The sequence below is a fragment of the Tupaia chinensis genome, unplaced genomic scaffold, assembly GCF_000334495.1.
Source record: "Tupaia chinensis unplaced genomic scaffold, TupChi_1.0 Scaffold144529_1, whole genome shotgun sequence".
Lineage (NCBI taxonomy): Eukaryota > Metazoa > Chordata > Mammalia > Scandentia > Tupaiidae > Tupaia > Tupaia belangeri.
Genome location: NW_006204388.1, coordinates 1,314,281 through 1,327,070, shown reverse-complemented (window position 1 = coordinate 1,327,070; position 12,790 = coordinate 1,314,281).

The following is a 12,790-nucleotide window of genomic DNA, read 5'->3' as shown; positions in this document are numbered from 1 at the left end:
GCATTTCCTGATGACTAATGATGATGAATCTTTTTTTCATGCACTTAAAATTTTAATCCTAGTGACTCAGTCATGGGGAATGTATTAGTCGGTTTGCACTGCCATAACAGAATACCATAGCCTGGGTGGCTTAAACAACCACCCAGGAATGTTTATTTCTCTCGGAAGCTAGGAGTCCAAGACCAGGGTGCCGACATGTTTGATTCTTGATGAAGGCCCTCTTCCTTTATGCAGACAGCTACCTTATTGCTGTATTTTCACATGGGAGGGAGAATTTTGGGCTCTTTTCTTCTTACAAGGGTACTATTTTTTTTTTTCTTTTCTTTTTGCTATCGGGTGTGTGTGCTTATAGGAGAAAAAGGGAAAGGAAAAAACGCTTTCAGGGGGAATGGTTATGCCTCAATCCCCTCTCTTACAACTCTCTCTCTTTTCAGGATTTTGAACATAATCACACACCTGGCACAATATTCAAATTGCTAGCCTAGGACTTGTGCACATTTGGCCATTTGAGATCCAAATGTTTTAACCACTAGGAAAGAGTAGGCCAAGGGCATTAATGTCATCATGGGGCTCTATCTTTATGTTCTCATTCAAACCTAATTGCCTTCCAAAGGCTCTACTTCCAGATAGAGCACCTTGGAGGTTAGTGCTTCAACATATGGATTTTGGGAAGACATAATCATTAAATTCAGGGAACCAGCAGTTAGCGTAATGGCTATGTCGCTGGACTCCCATGTAGTTGACTGCGGTTCGCGTCCCGGACCCGGTGGCTTAGAATTCACGCTGGGTGCGTGTGCGTGCGTGCCCAAGATCCCGAGAGGAGAATGGATTGCGGTGTGACCATCCCCCCTGGGGGGTGATTTCTCGCTTTCTGTCTCTATGTCTCTCTCTGTCTGTCTGGCGAGCGCACGTACCCTATAGCAAAAAACCTCTCCAAAAAAAAAAAAAAAAAAAGAGCAGCTGAAGCAGCTCTGATATAAATGCATGAAGAGGTAGCTCAGTATTTAAAAAAAAAAAACATTAAATCCATAGCAAGGACTTCAAAGAAATGAATATTGAGCTGAGAATTGAAGGATAAATTGGAAGTTGCCTGGTTAAAAATAAGTGTGTGGGTGTGCGTGTACATGTTTACATGTAGAATAAGTAGGCCTTTACAAAATCTTGTCAGTTGTAGGGAGGGTTGACAGAAATCTCATACTTTTTTTGTTTGTTTGTTTTGCCCCCTGACTACTTTGTTTCTTTCTTGTTTCAAATTGGTAAATGCCAAATAATTGACATTTGGGGGTTAAATACCCAGATATGGTAGCAACTTGGCAATTATGGATCTTGGAAGTGAGGAATATTTGTCTTTTCAAAAGGTAGATCAGGTGATTGGACTCTGAGTACTTGTTTGGAAAACAACTATTAGGAGACCAGTAAGAATCATCAGAGGCTTCTGGTGGTATTGCCCAAAGCTTATTGACAACCAAAGAAGTACACAAATAATATCTCCAATCAAAGTAAGCCAAACTGAGCTCTTGAGCCAAGGGTAAGCAACAGAGCGTAGTTTCCACCTCAGTAAATTGAACTGTCCAGATCTGTCCACTTGCCTGCTTTCTCAGCCAGGTCGGGATAATAAATCCAGTTACACTGAAGTAAGAGGCAAAAAGTCTGTTTCTTGGGCACTGTTTGCATAAAGATCAGCGTTCCCAGTAGTTCCTGCGCCTTTGGGTCTGGCAACCAAAGGCACTGAGTACACTGGTGACACTGAAATGAAGACCCTCGCAGGTCACTGGTTATTGGTTAGCATTTCTTTAAGGCAGTAAAGAGCATGTATTTCTTCTGAGAGAAACAGATTCTGATCTGAACACAAATGATGATAACTTATATAAATGCTTAATTTATCAGAAAAAGTTTGTAAAAGCAGGTAATCATACATAAATGGTGATAAAGTAAATATTTCTATTTGTGAATGCGTATTTCAATGATCAGTCTTCCGTGCAGTGTCAAAGCCTTTCTTCGTTTGTTCATTCAGATATTAAATTCTTACTACGTGCTTGACACTGTTCTAGGTACCAGGGATTCATAGAAACGACATCGGAGTGGAATGGGAGTACATAGAAATCAAGAGAATGTTCCTACAGGCTTCCTACTCTAGAAAGCACAGATGAGCCCCAAATTATTTTTTCTTTTCAGTTTTTACTATAGGATGTATGCATGTGCCAGAAAGAGAAAGAGAGGACATGAGAAATCACCCCCCTCCCCAGGAGGATGTCAGTGCTGCAATCTCTTCTCCATCCTCCCCTTGGAGTTTTGGACACACACACACACATACACACCACACACACACTCCTGGTGTGTTTTTCAAGTTGCCATGACTCAAATGGGACCATCAGCTGTGGGATCCACCTGCCCTAACCGTCGGCCCCAATATCGTGTCTGTGCCTGCCCTCCCTTCCTTCTTCTTTCGCTTCCTTAAATATTTACAGAACCCTTATCACCAGGCTCTCTGGGAGGTGAAATTATTGTGATAAACAAGTAATTGCTGTATTAAAGCCACGCTAAATATGGGGCGGCAGACAACTAAATGCATAATTACAATACCAGAGAGCTGGATCCGTTCTAGAGGTATCAATGATGTATTACAATAGCCCACAAGAGAAGTGACTGTGTGGGAGAATTACGGAAGTTTTCATAAAGTAGGTATTGAACTGAGTTTTGAACAGTTTGGAGAATTTGTTTTGGCAAGAAGGGAAATTAAATATTGCCTGGTCAAAATGAAAACTCTTGAAAGCTTAGTATTTCAGGACACAGTGACTGGGCTCTTCCAAGTGGCAGGGGCTGTGTAAGAGTGAAGACTTTGAAAAGGAATCATGATTAAGCGAAGGGATTGTTTCTAATACTTTTTGGTGGTAGTGCTAGCATGGCTTTAAAAGTGTCTTTGTCTTTAGAGATTCAAATTGAAATATCGACAGATAAAAATACATGACCTTTGGAGTTTTCTTTAAAATTATGTGCCGGAGAGCAGGGCAAGGGAAGGGGGTACAGATAGCCAGATTGGCCTTAAATTAATGATTGGGGAAGCTGAGTGGTGAATAATAGGGGGTCATCAGGATATTTTCCATCATCAGTAAAACAGAAGAGTAAGACTTGGTTCTTGCTTTAAAAAACTCATTATCTTCTGAGATGTCTCGTAACAGATAATTTTAACACATTAAACCCTGCTCTTAACCCAATATGAAACAAAGTACAGGACCAGCAGATAGCATAATGATAATATCACTGGACTCACATGTAGTCGACCGTGGTTTGAGTCTTGGACCCAGTGACTTAAAACTCATGCCGAGTGCAGGTGCTTGCATGCATGCGTGTCCAAAATCCCTAGAGAAGAATGAGGAGATGGGATTGTGGCTTTCTTTCACTTTCTGTCTCTCTAGTGAGGACACAGGTCCTATAGCAAAGTCTCTCTCTCTCAAAAAAAAAAAAAAGTACAATGTTACAGGATAAAATCATTGTTCTTTAAAATAACTGTTAACTCTAACCCCTTTCTCTATGTAGGGAGCGTGGCATAATTCATATCAGTGGGGAAATAAATATTCTCTATTGGCTACCCTGTTTTAGACTGGGGAGGAAGGGAGAAAAATTGGACTCAGATAACGTGACCTATGTCTAGAAGATCATATAGATGAATCTTTAGATATATAAAGAGAAACCAAGACATGTATTTTGGTGGTGATTGTGAAGAGGGAGAGAAAGAGAGGACTGGAGCAACATTATAGGAGGCTTCCATCAAGTTGGTAGGCATAATATTGAACTGTTTATTGATGTGGCTGCTCTATAACCTCATCCATTTTCTCCAGACCTTTGTGTAAGCTAGTTTGTCTCTTTTTTCTTTTTCTCTTTTCCTTTTTGCAGAAAGCAAGGAAATAAATCTGAGTTCTACATGATGGAACATCTCAGCCATAAGAAGTGATGTTGAAGGACTCTTGGGAACAACAACTCAGGTACATTCATGACGAGGGAAGGTTAATCTTAGGAATGCACAGAAATCCCGAATTGTTTACATGTATAAGGAGCAAGATCCAGGTTGCATATGCTGACATGTGGGTTCAAATAAAAACAGGGCATATCAAAAGGGAGAATGAAGCTATTATGCTGATATTTAGGTTGCTAGTGTTTTGTTGGAAATAGTTTATCAGTTGCTTTATTCTAAAAAAGTAAGGAGAAAGATCTTGGGCAATATCAATGCCCCAGATGTCCAGGAGAAAGAGCCTTAGAAAGTGGAATGAAATTTCTGTGAAAAGGATAGAAAATGCTCAAAGGTGGATGATAACAGAGACCTTCTTTCAGACATGATACTCCCTGGGCCCTTGACTGCCATTTTTATCTCATAGTAGAAAAAGACAAATGACAGACTCTAAATTCCTAACAGTCAACTCAGCAGAAATATTTACTTTCAATGCTTACTTGCTTTGAAATGTGCTTTAAGTAAAATGAAATAATTATGGAATCCCTCTGGGAATTTTGATCCTTATCCAACTACTTTTATGATTTAAACTGTGTAGTTGACCTTTGTGCATCTGTGTTTGAATTGGCTCTTAGGCCAAAATTATGGAGGAAAATGCAATTTCTGAAACCATTCACTTGGCAATCTTGTCATTAAAGAAAAATTAATTTATAGCCCCCAATCTGGCATCCAAGTTAGAGTTTAAATATAGTAGTTCATAGTTAAGTCCGAGCCATTAAGTCAAGTGAAAATTCAACTTCTATCCAAACAATTTTTATAGGATTCAGTATGTCCTACAGCACTGATCTGATCTCTGGTGTAACCAGAGAGTAGATCCTGTTAGGGCAGATATCCTAATCTGAAGCATCAACTAAGGATATTAATAAACTGGGCACATATACTAACATAAAGTTTCCTACAGGTTCCTGACTTTTGAGTTTCAAAAAGGTTGATCTTTTGAGGAGAGCCAATTTATTTTTGTTTTAAATATAGACTCTCTTGCCAATCTTAGTATCTTGTCTTTGTGGTTTTGGTCAATCTGGCTATAATGTATCTTGGAAAAGGTCTTCATGGGTTTATTCTATTTGGGACCCTTTGTATTTCTTGGTTCTGGATCTTTGAATGCCTCTCTAGGTTTGGAAAATTTTCTTCCAGGATTTCATGGAATAGATTATCAATGCCTTTATTAGTCTCTTCACCTTCTGGCATACTGATTATCCAGATGTTTGGATGTTTAATGGTATCTAGTATTTCTTGTATATTATTCTCATTTTGGGGGGCTATTTTCTCAGTCTTCATGGTGGATTTTTCTAGGCAGTGATTCTGTGTTCTACATCTGAGATTCTATTTTCTGTATGAGCTAGTCTGCTTTTAATACTTTCAGGGGAGGTTTCGACTTCCTGTATTACAAACCTCATCTCTAACAGTTCCATTTGGTTCTTTTATATGGTGTGTATTTCCTCTTTCAGATCATGCAAGAACTTCCTCACCTCCTGGAACTCCTCGGCTCTTTTCTCCTGACTCTTCTGGAGTTCATTGTCTCTCTTCTCTTGCATCTCTGTTAGCTTTGTCACTATGAATATTCTAAATTCTTTATCAGACGTGTCCACGAGTTCCATTGTACTGTCTGTGGGTGAAGAATTATTCTCTTCACTTGGTGAAGAGGTATTTTCTTGGTTTCTCATGTTTCTTGTGCCTCTGCAGTGATTTCTAGTCATCTGATGAGTTATACATGTCTTCCTTATTTTTAGAAGTTCAATTTGAGCATTCAGAGGCGTGCAGATGGAGGTGATCTGCGATTTCTTTGCCATTCCATTTTTCTCCCTTTACATGGTAGATTCAGTGGGAATTGAGAAAAATGTTGACCCTAATACTATCCAGATGTTTGGCTACGGTTCACTTATTCCCATCTAGACACTCAGTGGGTGGAGGCTGAGCAGCAAAGTGATGAGGTAAAAGGAAGAGGATAAGAAAAACAGAGAAAGTGAAAAGCGAAAGAAAAGAAGAGAGAGAGAGAAAAAAGACAGAAAAGGATCTGAGAGCAAGAAAAGACCTTAAAATTAAAAAAAAGAAATTTTAAGAAAATGAAAAGACAGAGACAGAGAGAAACAGAGAGACAAAGAGAAAGATATAGGGGACTCTACCACTCAAAGATGGGGTCTGGAGAGTGAAATCTCAGCAGAAAATTTTCATTTCTCTTATTCCCTAAAAGCACTAGTTCTCCTGTTGTTCTTTTTTTTTTTTTTATGAAGAGATTTGTCCATATCACATATGTAACACATAGTAACCTGAATTCAAATTTGAAAAGTGGGATGTGAGAACTGCAAAAAAAAGGAGACTAGGTATCTTCTTTTTTTTGTAAAGAATGATTTTATTTAATTTTATTTATTCACTCATTTATTTTAATTTGACCACACACACACACACACACACACACACACACACAGAGAGAGAGAGAGAGAGAGAGAGAGAGAGAAAAGGCAACTCACCTGGTCTGGGAATCAAACTGTGGTCAGCCATAAGGAAGTGTCCAGCCTTTTAACCACCATGCCATCTGCTAGTCCTTGAGAATAGGTATCTTCTAACACAAAAGTGAAATATTGGGTAATCAGGGAAAGTCATGGCACATTTTTGTATAGAAAAACAGAAAAATACATCATGAGTTTTCTGAAAACCCAATAGAAATGCTACATCTTTTTGTGGTGTGTCATTAGCACATTTTTCAGCCAACACTGCACAGAAACCCAATGGAAGAGTTCTCATATAAAAATAATAAATATTTACTTGTTGGTAGGTATAGGGTAGGCACACCTACTTAACTCTACCAAGCATTTAATCCATTTACCCTCTCCAAACACTGTGTGTTTGTGAATTTTTAAGAACTAATTATGTTTTAGTAAGGGGAATAGAGATGTAATTTTGAAAGGTATTTTGAGGTTTAATGCTTATAGAAAAAGTTCTGCTTTTGGGGCTGGCAGGTGGCATGGTGGTTATAGGCGCTGGATTCCCACATGGCCAGCCATGGTTTGAGTCCTGGACCTGGTGGCTTGCTTTCTTACTTTCCCTTTCTTTCTGTCTCTCTCTGGTCAAGTTAAAAAAATAATAATAATAACAAATGAAAATAAATAAATGCTTTTAAAAAATAAATAAAGAAAAAATTGTGCTTTTGAAATGCATATGCTTTTCTGTTAGGTTACATGAGCTTTTAGGACAAATTTATTTGTACACATAAGTAGTTAGAAGTATGGTTTGATTTGAAAAGCCTGAAAAGGCTGACTTTTCTAATACAACTGATAATACCTAGTTAAATGCTTTCTAAAAAAACCAATATCATATACTCTTAATTCTTTACTTCATTTTTCCTTCCTGTCCCTTCCTACTTTTCTTTCTCTTACTCTGTTCTCTCTTTTCTCTTTCCATCTTTTTTTCCCCCTATATCTCTATTTTTCTTCTAACTATTCATCATTTTTATGATCCAGCACCATAAGGACTTGGGAGCATGGGATATGATTACAAAGTAGACATGACTCCTTTTTCTGAGTGGCTTAGTACCTAGTTGAGCAAAAAGATGCCTAACAACATATGTGAAAAAATTATACTGTTATAATAGATGCATGAATAAAGTTTTGTGGAGACCCAGAGGAAATTTCATAGAGAAGATAATATTTTAACTAAATCTTGATGAATAATTAAGGAGTAGTTTTAAAAAGATTGAATATTTCCTTCTTAATGTGCAAATATTTCTGAGTTCTGACAAGTTCATAAAATATTTATTAAGCACATATTTACCACAGGTACTATGTCAAGAAATGAGAGTTAAAGAAATTAATAAGACTTGGTTCCTTTCCTTTAGGAGGATATAGTCTCTTAAAAGACAAGAGGTTTCTAAAATATATATTTTTAGTATATTGTAAGGGGAGATAGATATATCACCTTGATGGGAATAGAGATGGAGGGAGGAAAGTTAGGAGTTGAAGGTAAGGGAAATTTGTTCAGGAGAGGTCACCTTGTATTAAATCTTAAAAAGGATAATCCAAGTTTCAGAGGACAAAGATGTTTCATCAAACTGAAATAAACCCTAGTAGAAGGGTGCCATACTTCCCATCAGCAGAGACATAGCCTTCACATTGGTCCCTTTTTCTTACAGAGTTGGGCTAGGGAGAGATCATGGCCCACTGGGAAACTAGGCATATGGATAGGTGAGCCTTGGATTATGGAAAAAGAGACCTCAGTTAGGGTTGGGGCAGAAAGGAGAAACTTGGAGGCCCTGGGACAGAGAAATTGCCCATGACAATCAAGAATGATAGGAAAAGCAAACCAGTTGAGCAGCATGACTGAAGGTTGCAGCCCAAGTTGGTAGCCACTAACTGCAGGAATATTTTTAAGACCAGGTACGACTAATATTCAAATTTAGGTTATTCATATTGCATTGATACAAATCTTATGCATTCCCCAGAACCTTTGGTAAAGTCTGCTGTGTAAGATATGCCTTTTAATAGAATTTAAGGAAGGTAGCTGAATTCCACACTCGAGTTAGTGTGGAGAAGAAAGGAAGAATTATAGGATGTGATTTCAGTGGACAGTAAAGAGACCATGAGGTGATGAATTTGTGGAAACAGAGATCCTGGAAAACATATGGCATGGGGGAGGAGCTGAGCTATCAACAGTACTGAACTAAGAATTACGGATATGAGAGGCAGAGAACATAATTTAGTCATTAATACCTTAACATAAATTTGCTTATCTATTGATTTACTTTGTGTCCTGGGTGGTATCAAGTGTCAAAATTCAAACATCTGGGAAAAGCAAGATATCTAGAAAGGATTGGGCAGCATTAAAAGATTGTAGAAAGAAGTAGGGAATAACAGAAAATTCCCGTTTCTTCCATAGGCAGGATAGGACTCCAGGGGCTATTGATTATTCCTTGCCTCAGACTGGATGTACCAAGGCCCATCTGTGGCTCAGTTGGAACTTTGTCATTTCTCTTTAGAAAGTGATTTGTGTTTCATGCGTATTTGATTGTAAGTATGATGAAATGAACATGGGACAACTTCAGGGACTTTGATTCTCAATGCAGCACTTTAATGAAGAAAACTAGGTAATTTAGTTTGGTGTACTTGGATTTAAACTAGTTCTTGGGCTTATACTATGGAAATCAAATAAAATTAACAGGAAATTCCAAGTCCATTTCTTGGGTAATCTTGCCAATAAGGAATAAAGGCCATTGACGATCACACGAAATTCTAACCATCATTGGGACCAGCAGATGGTGTAAAGGTTACATTGCTGAACTACCACATAGTCAACCATAGTTCAAGTCCTGGACCTGGTGGCTTAAACCTCACACCAGCTGTGTGTGTGTGTGTGTGTGTGTGTGTGCATGCTCAAAATCCTGGGAGAAGGAGAATGGAGGAGAAGGGACTGCAGTGTGGCCATCCTCCCTGGGGGGGTGATTTCTTGCTTTCTGTCTCTCTGGTCAGTGCATGTGCCCTATAGCAAAAAAATCTCTGTCAAAAAAACCAAAAAAGATTCTAAACATCATCAATAGTTAATCAACATGGACATTTTGGCCAAGGGATAGAGGAGGAAGTTGGTGTTTATTTGATGAATGGCACACTTAGAAACACATTCATTTTATTTTTTAAAAGTTTACATATCTATTTTTTCCAAATTGAACAAAAAGCGGAATCAACTGCATCTGATTCATAGAAACAGAATTGAAATAAAATTTTCAAATGCTCTGTATCATTGCTCCAGAAGAAAGGAACATTTCCCAGCTAATGTTACATGAGATTCCATGAGGCAGGGAAGGAGAAGTTAAGAGTGCAGAGCATCCTTCCATGCCCTCTCCAGGCATACCACCCTCCCAGCACAAGGTGTTCACCAACCTAGAAGCTCTCAAGCCCTGTCGTTTAGGGATTTTTAATGGAGGTTTTACTATGTAGGCATGGTTAATTAAATCACTGACATTTGGTAATTAACTCAGTCTCCTTTTCTTCCTTCCCTGGAGGTTAAAACACAGGGCTAAAATTTCAAGCCTGTAATCAAAGCTTGGTCTTTCTAATGCCCAGCAGACATCCCAAAGCTATCTAGGGATCTCCAAAAATGGCCTCATTAGAATAAAAGAAGCTCCTAGTTATCCATATCTTGAAGTTCCAAGGGTTTTAGAAATTCTGTACTTGGAATTAGGAACAAAGATCAATTTTGTTATGAAACCACACTATCATAGTAGGGTCTATATTCTTAAGTGTTAAACAACCTTACCAAAATTGGAGTTGGTAACTTGGACTGTACCATCTATATGATCTATTTAAAACTATTTTCTTGAATGTGCTGTGTGTGACTCAGGCTGAATTTTTAGTCAATATTGTGAACTGTATGCCTCACTTTTCATCAATAACAAAAACTAGTGATAAAAAATGGTTGCTGGTAACATTTCTGCTCTCTCAGTCTTTTGAGAATAAATTGAAATAGTGCACGCAGGAAGCCTTCTACAAAGGGATAACTGTATTTTTAAATTGCATTTTGGGTGTAGGTACCAACTTGAAACATTTGTAAATGATGGGAATTATTATTGGTAAATTACACCCTTAGGTCACACTGAGGAGAGTTACTGTCCAAGTCTCAGAGGTCTTTGGCCTACTCTGAACTCCACATTCAAGCAGGTGACACTTGGAATAACTGAGCCATTTCTGCTGATTGTAAGATATTAGGTAGAGCTGGCCCCGAAGGATAGTGGTTAAGCAAATCACACATGATCAACTCTGGTTCAAATCCTGGCCCCTGCAGCTTGAAAAATCTGACAAACATGCATGTGTGCACCAAATCCTAATGAGGTAGAATAATGAAAAAAGGATTGTGGCATTACAAATCTCCATTGGGGGGTGATTTCTGTGTGTGTGTCTCTCTGGTGAGCACACATGGTCTCTGACAATAAAAAAATTAGACATTAAACAAACCAGACAAGTGGCAGCTTTCAGAACTTAAATCTTCAATTCTCAGATTTTTCACACCAATAAGACACTTTATTGCATGGTTGCCTTAAAACTGATTGTTGCAGTGTCATCTGATCATTTACATCAGAAGGTGAAATGTTTTTGGGTTTACCCATCTGTTTGCTTTATTGACTCAGTTCTAAAACAGGGAGGCCATGGTAGGGACACTTCCTGTTGTCACCATAATAAAGATACATGAGAAATTCTGTCTACATAAAACATATCCCAAGTAAAATATTATAATTACCAAGTAAAACTGTTACTAATAACAAAACCAATCTTCATCATTGTTACACAATATTTATGAGTTTATTGCAGTTTGGAGGCATACATTTTTATTTTGTTTGTTTTTTGCTTTCTGGTGTGTGTGCCTGCATGTGTGTTGCAATCCCTGTGTTGCAATCCTCCTCCCTCAACCTTCAGAGAGGCAGGGACTACAGGCATGGAAAACTGTACCTGCCTTTTGGTTTTCAGTCCTTTCATGGGGCCTCAGCTTGCCAAGCAGCATCTACCAGCAAGTACTACTGGAGCTGTCCACTGACAGACTTTGCACAGGTGTTAACCCTGCCACTTCTGAATTGTCAGACTTTAGGCTATTTATGCTTCTTTACAGTTCAGATTTTCATCTGTAAAATGGGCATACAGGGTTGTAGAAATGAAAATGTGGTGATTTATATAAAGGGGCTGGCAACAGCTGATGCTTTAAAATGCCCAGATGAAACATTATTATTAACAAAAAAATCTCCTCTTTTATTGTGATTTCCAGCTCATTATCTCTGAAATAGTACAGCCGATCCACAAATGGAATGTAAGTAGGGCTGGTAGAAGATGCTGGGTTTAGTTTGATGATAACGAGAAGTTTCCGATTTTTTCTGTGTAGTCAAATTGTTGGACATGAGAGGAATAAGTGAAGGGAAATAGAAGATGTTGATTCAACCAAGTCTACTCAGGTGTAAGTCAGTCAAATAGAGGGAGTTTTTTTATTTTTTTTATTTTTTTTTAGAGGTTTTCGCTATAGGGTGCGTGCACTCGGCAGACAGAGAGAGACATAGAGACAGAAAGTGAGAAATCACCCCCCAGAGGGGATGGTCACGCTGCAATCCCTTCTCCTCCCTTCTCCTCTCGGGATCTTGGGCACGCACGCACACGCGCCCAGCGTGAGTTCCAAGCCACCGGGTCCGGGACGCGAACCGCGGTCGACTACGTGGGAGTCCAGCGACATAGCCATTACGCTAACTGCTGGTTCCCAAATAGAGGGAGATTCATCTCAGGACCAGCATCTTCTGCTGTCTGTCTCTTCAACTAAACATTCATGTGTTGGGATACCTGTGCTTTTATTTTTTTAATTATTATTGTTATTATTATTTTGGAAAGGTTTTTGCTATAGGATGTGTGCACTAGCCAGAAAAAGAGAGAAAGAGAGACAGAAAGTGAGAAATCAGCCCCCAAAAGGGGATGACCACACTGCAATCTCTTCTCCATTCTCTCGGGATCTTGGGCATGCACACATGTCCTCCTTGGAAAACTTCTGTTTTTAGGCTGTGCCTACTTTGGGGAGGGGAGTGGAATTAGTTATGTGTATAACCAAATCCAATTAAGCTTTTTCTCTTTTCTCCTATTTTTTTTTTTCCCAAAAGGAAAGAATGTGGTCAAGGGCTTCTCCTTGACTAAGTCAGTTAGAGCAGTCTATAATTCCAGCTCTCAATAAAAAAAGAAAGAAAAAAATATATTTTCATTTTATAGTTGTTGGAGACCTACCTATAAACAATCATCTATTATTTTTCTTTTTGAGCGATTTTTCACTGTAGGG